This window comes from Seriola dumerili, unplaced genomic scaffold (assembly GCF_002260705.1).
Source record: "Seriola dumerili isolate Sdu_G_001 unplaced genomic scaffold, Sdu_1.0 BDQW01000449.1, whole genome shotgun sequence".
Taxonomy (NCBI): Eukaryota; Metazoa; Chordata; class Actinopteri; order Carangiformes; family Carangidae; genus Seriola; species Seriola dumerili.
The window spans coordinates 3197550-3205285 of record NW_019174704.1 but is presented as its reverse complement, the minus strand read 5'-3'; the positions used below and the strand labels follow the sequence as shown (position 1 = coordinate 3205285).

The 7736-nt window shown below is 42.4% G+C and overlaps 1 non-coding gene across 1 annotated transcript; it reads left to right on the top strand.

The window, feature by feature from the left end:
• The first annotated feature begins 6063 nt into the window (after positions 1-6063).
• Positions 6064-6136, top strand: trnav-uac. Its single transcript has one exon. It is a non-coding gene; the product is annotated as a tRNA-Val (tRNA).
• Positions 6137-7736: the final 1600 nt, after the last annotated feature.

The window sequence follows — 7736 nt, the reverse complement described above, 5'->3', positions numbered from 1 at the left end:
TGCTGGCATGGTTCCTCCCTGAAACAGAAATGAAATCATCAGTGTGGACCCTGCATTCTTGGACAAAGAGACGTCAGTTTGGATGACTTTAAAACATAAACTTCACTGTTTGTCTTAAACCAAACCTCATTATAATTTGCTTGGAATAATTCCTCCACCAACTGCCTGAGGCACTCAATTGTGATTTAAGGTTATTTTCTATGACCCTCCAATAATATTCCTTTAAGAAATTCCACACATCCATGATTTTGGTTTAGCATGTTTCTACAATCTGTCTTTCATTCAGTACTATGTCATAGCGTTGATGCAGCTTATCTAAAGTTAACCCAGGCAGCTGGTAATGAGATATTTTTAAAAGTAACAGAAGAAAGGCACAGCTCCCACATCAGATCCGTAAACACAACACAATCTGCCGTCATATGATGTCAAAATAAAAGCGTAAACACACTCACTGGCGACGAGCGGATCGACCTAATGTGACATTTTAGCAGAGATTCTGCGCCAGCACCGCAGCCCCACTGAAAAGCCTTTTAGGAAAAAAAAAATTATCGCGATATGATGAAAATGACATCAAGCCAGATAAGGTCAGCAGCTTGTAAACTCACACACAATAAACCCTGTGACATTATTATAGCGCGTCATGTGAAAAATCAACCCGACGTTAAAAACGCCGGCGCTGAATCCACGACCTGGAATTAAAATGGACCCGTTCGTGCGCGTGCGCGTGCCTGCCGCGCGTGTGCGTAGGTGTGTGTATTTGTGCTTGCGTGTGTGTGCGAGTGTGTGTGTAGGTGTGTGCAGCTGTGTGTCGCTCGTGGCTTGCAGTGGCTCTATGATTGCACGAGACAGAAACACAAACGCCACAAAACATGCAACGACGACGACACACAACGCGTTCACGCACACACACTGGCTTGACACTCACGGACGCACACGCGTACTTCTACAAGGCTTCCCTTTCGACAGATGCAGGCTATGTGCATCAAACAACAAAATCACGCAGAAAACGCCAAATGACACGGGATCTGTCGCGAGAATCTTACCATTCCGGTGTCGCCCACCGCGAAACTGACCCTCAACCCGCTCATTTTGGCGTTTAAATGTGCCAATTTCCAATTTTTTGAAAGCGGATGAGGAGAGTCCCAGCGGCAATACTACTAGGCCTGGATCCTGTGAAACGTACTCACTCACTCACCCCCCCTCACCTCCCTCCTCCTCCTCCTCCTCCTCCCTCCCCCCTCCTCCTCCTCTCTACATGCGCTAAAGCCTGGTCCAGCGGCCCCTGGAATAGAAATTCAGGCGTGTTGTGCTCCTCCAGCGACACTCCCACTTTTACTTTGTGATAAACTACAACTTTATAATTCCCCGTCTGTGGATCTCTGCTCTGTTGACTGGCTGTTTCCTGCCTGCACACTCTGCCTGCCCCTTGAAAATCAGTCTCTCTCTGCTGTGCGCACTGCCAGTCGTCACCACTGCCTCCCTCCCCAGCCGGTCCACAGCATGGAGTACAGAGGGGGCCGTAAATCTCTCTTCAAGGGTAAAAAAAAATATATTAATCTGAGCTGACAGCCCCCCCCTCCCAAAAAAAAAAACGCACGGGACCACCACACGACACCTCCAAAAATCGCCCCGCCCCTCCCCTTAATTACAAGCATCAATTATTAACCTAAACCAGGCTGCCATCACCAATGACATGTCACATGCCAAACTTGTGGCAACAACTGGCATCCTCCTCCTCACTCCTCCTCCTCCTCCTCACCACCACCACCACCATCACCCCGACACGCACTTGGGCAGCACACATGCGCCTGGAGATGAGACGAAAAAATAAATAAATGAAGTGATAGAAAAATGTCCACCACCACGTCTAAGAAGCAGTGAAATGGTGCTGCAGGCTACCCGGAAAATCAGATGAGTTTCCTTTCCTGAGACGAGTTGCTGTGTAGTCTCTGGCTTGCACACCCGGTCCCTTCAAAATGGAGTCCTCCAGCCTTAGAGGAGGAAAAAAAAAAAAACAGGCCACAAAGTGTTAATATATGCTCGATATAAAGTTCACCCAGCCACGGAGAAACTGGGGTAGAAAGCGCACCTCTCCTGTGCTGTGGAGGTGTTTCTGGAGGCTGGTAGAGTCTTCAATCACCCATGCCACGAGAGGAACATTTCCTTTACATGTAATGCCTCCCAAAGTCACTGTCTATGAGCGTTTCTGCCACGACAGGGGGACTGAGGCACAATCATCCTCTGTTGTGTGTGTGTGTGTGTGTGTGTGAGAGAGAGTGTAAGTGTGTGTGTGTTTGTGTGCCAAACGCACGTCTGACAGTAAAAAACACAACACTTGATGGCACTTTAAGCGTCGACTGTGTTGATTTGGGTACTGATTTTTCATGTACATGAAAACAAACGCTCAGCTTTTCTGTTTTTTTTTCTTCTTCAGAAACGAAGGGGTGAAGGCAACTGCAGCTCTCGGCCGGTGAGACTGAGCTGAGAGACATGCGAGATTTCTGCTCTGGTGTGTTTGATTTTTTTTTTTTTTTCATGGGTGAAGAAAAGCCCACAGCTGTAGATTTGGAGACGATGTGTCAGTGAGGACAGACATGGCGGGCAGAGGCTTGTTTCAGGTGTAAAAAAAAATACTCCCTTACACACTCTCAGTCCACTCTTGTCACCGGGTGTCGACGTGGGGGAAACAGCGTTCATGATCGACACGGCCGCAAAACAGCAAAACCTCTCCTCCCCTCTGGGAAATGCTGGAGAAATGTGACAATGTAGTGAAATAAAAGCTCGACTGGGTCAATGTTGAGCCCAGAGGAAAAGGCGAGTCTCTGCAGGTCAGTTGTGTGGGGGATTATACGTTTTCTGCAGCCACATACGGTGAATATCAAGCCCTTCACTTTCCCCCGGTGTTTGCGGGTTTTTTTTTTTTTTCAACTAGTTGAAGCGGAAACACGGATGATTTGAGATGCGATTTGCTTTCAAGCCTCGATCTTTGCAGGAAGGGTTTGTTATGGCAGAGGGAGAGAGGGAGACCTACGGAGACAGACAGGAGAGGGACACGGGCAGACAGGACTGGGCCTGCTGCGGGTTTGCGCAGCGCAGAACAGCGCCGCGGCTCGGCAGCACCGCGCATCTCCCTGGGAACCGTCATTATCAGGCTCCTTGGTAACGTGGGTTCATTCTCATTTAGACCAGTTGGTAAGTTTCCGCTTCCCAGACTTTAAAAAATGACGATAAATGAAACCAAAACCTCTAAAACAGTTTCAGAAACACTATGAATTTAGTTGATTGTGACATTATGACTGTAGTTCACAAACTACAGCCTGAAAAACAAAAATATAACCAACACTCTGTTACATAAAAGCATTTCAAATATAAGTATTATCGGCTACATAAAAGTAAAAACACATTATACAAAAATATCCTGTTCAGAGTGATATATGAATGACACATTGTATTATTGGGTATTATTACTTTATCTATCTCTTATCTTTTGTATGCAAAACTGTAATGTGACACTACAGCTGTCTGATAATGTAATGGGGAAAATGTGCAATATTTCCCTCTGAAATCCAATGGAGTATCAAGCATAAAATGAATACAAAAAAGTACAAATGCCTCAGAATTGTACTTAAGTAATTCACTGAGTAAATGTACTCAGTTACGTTCCACCTCTGTATATATTACGATGTGAAAATACCACTATGGGGTTTTTTGAGAGACTGGTCAACAGGTGGTGAGGGCTCTGTCTGAAAGCTGCCAGGTGTTAAGTACATCTACTACATTTTTGAGGTAAATATACTTTACTTGAGTATTTCTATCTAAAGCTACTTTATAATTCTGCTGCACTAGATTCAGCGAGTACAGTCTTCAACCCTTTTGGCTTGTGACTCTTTACAAAACAGCAGTGTCTAGGTCCCAGGGCCAGATTAACTTCCTAGGGGGGCCCTGGGGCAAAAACTTGTTGTTGGGCTCCTACAGACTCCCACAATACACAGCAATTTCATTATTTCCCCAGACACCCAGGAACTGACAACACACTAACAACTGAAAAAAATATGTGTCTCCACAAACGCATGAGAAATGATTAAAGATCTGTACACATTTGCATAACACAGGCTAGAAGCACATGACAGCAAATGACCAGAATCAGAATCAACTTTATTGGTCAAATGTTTACTCATATAAGAAATCTGTTTCTTGCTTACAGTTTGTACGAGTGGTAATAGGTGTCCACTTGTTATTACTGCAAATGACGTATAATCATTTAGAGGAAACATGACAAATTCAGTTGTTCATTTAGCTCAAGAGGGGGAAACCAATATACCAACTGTCCAACGACAATTGTAAACTTATTCTAGATCAACTATATGTGCCTTTTCCTTATGTCTTTATGTATTTTGCCTCTGATGAAGACACCGTGGTGTCAACATGTCATTATGTCTGCACTATTAAAAAGATGAGGAGCAGCCACAGAGGTTTAGTAAACTTTCTGACTCCCCAACCCCAGATTTTTTTCTTTTTCAGACTTGCATTCTTCAGATTCATGTGATGTCACATGATTTATCAGACTTTCCACATATCTCTCTGGAGACACAAGAGGCTTCATGCAAAAGGCTTCCTGCAACTTGTTTTTCATATATGCAGTTGTACTTCCTTACACCTGTAAACAGACGCGATATAAATCAGCACATTGTTTATAACATGTCTAACAGCTTTGGGATTAACCACCAGTGTTGGGCAGTAACACATGACTGAGTAACATCTTACAATAACAATAACGCAATTCCTTTTTTTTAGTATGTCTCTGTCTATGATGTCAGTTTTCAACTAACTTTCCCAACACTGTTAACCACATTAACCCCAAAAATCAACTGACATGTAAATCTGGGGATTTTTTTGGGGTCCCTGGGGCCCAGGGGCCTCAAGCATTTGCCCACTTTGCTTGATAATCCAGCCTTGCTTGGGCCCCTTGTCACATTTAGGATGTTTATGAGTTGTTAGCAGCTCCACCAAAGAGACATTTCACCTCTAAACTTTCCATGATTTAATTTAAATGACTTTTTGAGACCCAAAGAGGTCAAACTAACAAATATTAGTGAAAAGTTAAGAAAACTGAAAACAAATTTGTGTATCTTAAGTTTAAGTTTTTTTTCTTTCCTCTTCCATTAATCATCCCACAGCTCCTCAAAGTTTTCTTATGACCTTTTGGAGGGGCCTGACCCCTACATTAGGAACCACTAGACTAAATTACTGAACTGTATAAACAGTAAAACTATCTTAACCAGTTATAGAACTTGTAATGGGGCATTTTTACATTGCTGTATTGCTGCTTTGACTTGCGTAAATGATCTTAGCACTTCTGTAATATTTAGCTGATTCACAGTTGGTTTGGTATGAGGCTCTAGTGACAGGAATATTAGATGCAGGGACTTTGAGGTTCACTAAACTGACACATGATGTCCTCAGTCATTATCACTTCACAATACCAACAGACCTCTATTTCTTGGCGAAAGCCTCACATTTTCTTGATCAATCAATAAAAATCCCTTGTAAAGACTCAAGATGTCCACTGGAGAGCAGCACAGCACACGATATAAGGTGGAAACTTGAGAAGTGAGCAGGATTCACAGTGTAATAATCTCTGTCCGAAAGTATCATCCTGACGAAAGCATTTATTTGACCATGCAGGACATTATGTGTTTACCTGATGTGATGATTGCTCAGTCCTCTGGACTCATTCAGGTTATAAATGCAGTTTATAGTAACTCAACATTGTAAGAATCCCAGCAGGTGACACCATCACTGTTATGAACTATTTTTACTTTTGCACATTTTTTTTTCCAAATAAGGCCATACTCTCCCAAAGCTTTAAGTTTTATATTGACAGTACTCCTCTTAGCTTAGATTTTCAGCTTTTATAAATGTAATTTAACTTTATTGACAACAAGATTGAAGCAAGAACTTTTTGCTCACTGTCTGAAGCAACACAAGTGACAACATATACAGCTAGGTGCCAGATTGAGACTTTGAACTGTGGGAATGTGTTTACAAAAGGGTCTTTTGTGTGGTTCCATGGTGTAGTGGTTAGCACGTCTGCTTTACACGCAGAAGATCCTGGGTTCAATCCCCAGTGGAATCATGTCTTTGCTGTAATAAGATGAATGTATTTTCAGCTACCACACTGCTCCAGTCCTTGATAAGGTTAGTTTGGGGTTAGTGTCCTCATGGTGAAACCTGTATGGAAGACAAAAAGTGACTTCCACTGTCCTCATTAACATACTAACACAGAAATCCAGTAATAGTTGTTACACAATAAGGGTTGAAATGTAGAAATACAGCAGTAGATACACTATGGCAATATTCCTGATTTTTATATGTGCAGATTAATTACCAATTTATGCTGATTGTATAAATACATGTGCATTTAGTTATATCTAAAATATTTTCTTTAATTTAGCATATATATATATATATATATTAACATTTATTTAGTGAGTTAGCACCCTTCCACCCTTCGTATGTATCAATGTATAAAGTTTAAGAACATAAGCCTGAGGACTAGTCCTCACTCTTACAGATTAAAATCAGATTTGGTCTCCATAAAGCCAGTCCTCCTCACAAGAGGAAGAGCGAGCGTGCACACTCCCACAAACACTGTGAGGACATAGTTACTGAACTACATTCACTTGGCTCTAGGAATGGCACTGTCAGCTGCTGTGTAAATCCATCACTCTCCAGATCGAGATATCTCAACTATTTGATGGATTGAAATGAAATTAGATTTCTGGAGGATGAATGCCTGTGAGTTTGGTGATCCCCCGACCTTTCCTCTAGCACCACCATCAGGTCAACATTTTTATCTGTCCATGACTTCAGTTTATGACTAAATGCCTGCAAAACTAATGACATTCCCATCAGCCTCAGTTGTTCAGGGATACTTAGCAAATGTTAACATGCTAACATGCCAAACTGAGATGTTGAACATTATGCCTGATCAGCATCAGCTTTTTAGCATTGTCATTGTTTTAGGACATTTTATTCACTGAAAAATCACTTGATTATTGAATATAATAATTGTCAGATGTATTGAGATTGAAAATAATTGTTGGTTGCAGCCTCACAGTTCTCCTATGATGGAATAATAGAACCTCGCTTGAGGTTATCTGTGTGTTGATCGCTTGAAACATAGAAAATTTTATTTGAATTTCTAACAAACCTGTGATTAATCAAATTATGTAGACTCAAATGATATGATATGGAGTATACATGGAGGTCTAGGGCCCACTTTACTTTGTGGGTAATCTCCACACCCACACACACACACACACACACACAGTGAAAGCTCCTGGATAAGATTTGTGGGAGGAGGCGTTCAGTCCACACACTGATGAAGTTTTAGTCAACTGTCTGTCACGAGAGAGAGAGAGAGCGTTCCAGAGGCCTCTCCTAGAACTGTGTGTATGTGTGTGTGTTTATGTGTGTGTGTGTGTGTGTGTGTGTGTGTGTGTGTGTGTCTTCCTGTTGTTTTAGATTCCACTTCACTCCCCCACTGCTGCCAATCCATGACCTCTGACCCCTGCTGAACCCAGCTGTCAGCTGTCCTGGCCTGCTTGGGACAACTCTCTCTCTCCCTCTCTCTCTCTCTCTCCCTCTTTCTATCAACTTTTTTTTCTTTTTGTCTCAGTTTCATTCCTCCTCTCTCGTCCACTTCTCTTACACTGAAGTTATTGCTCTTGTCC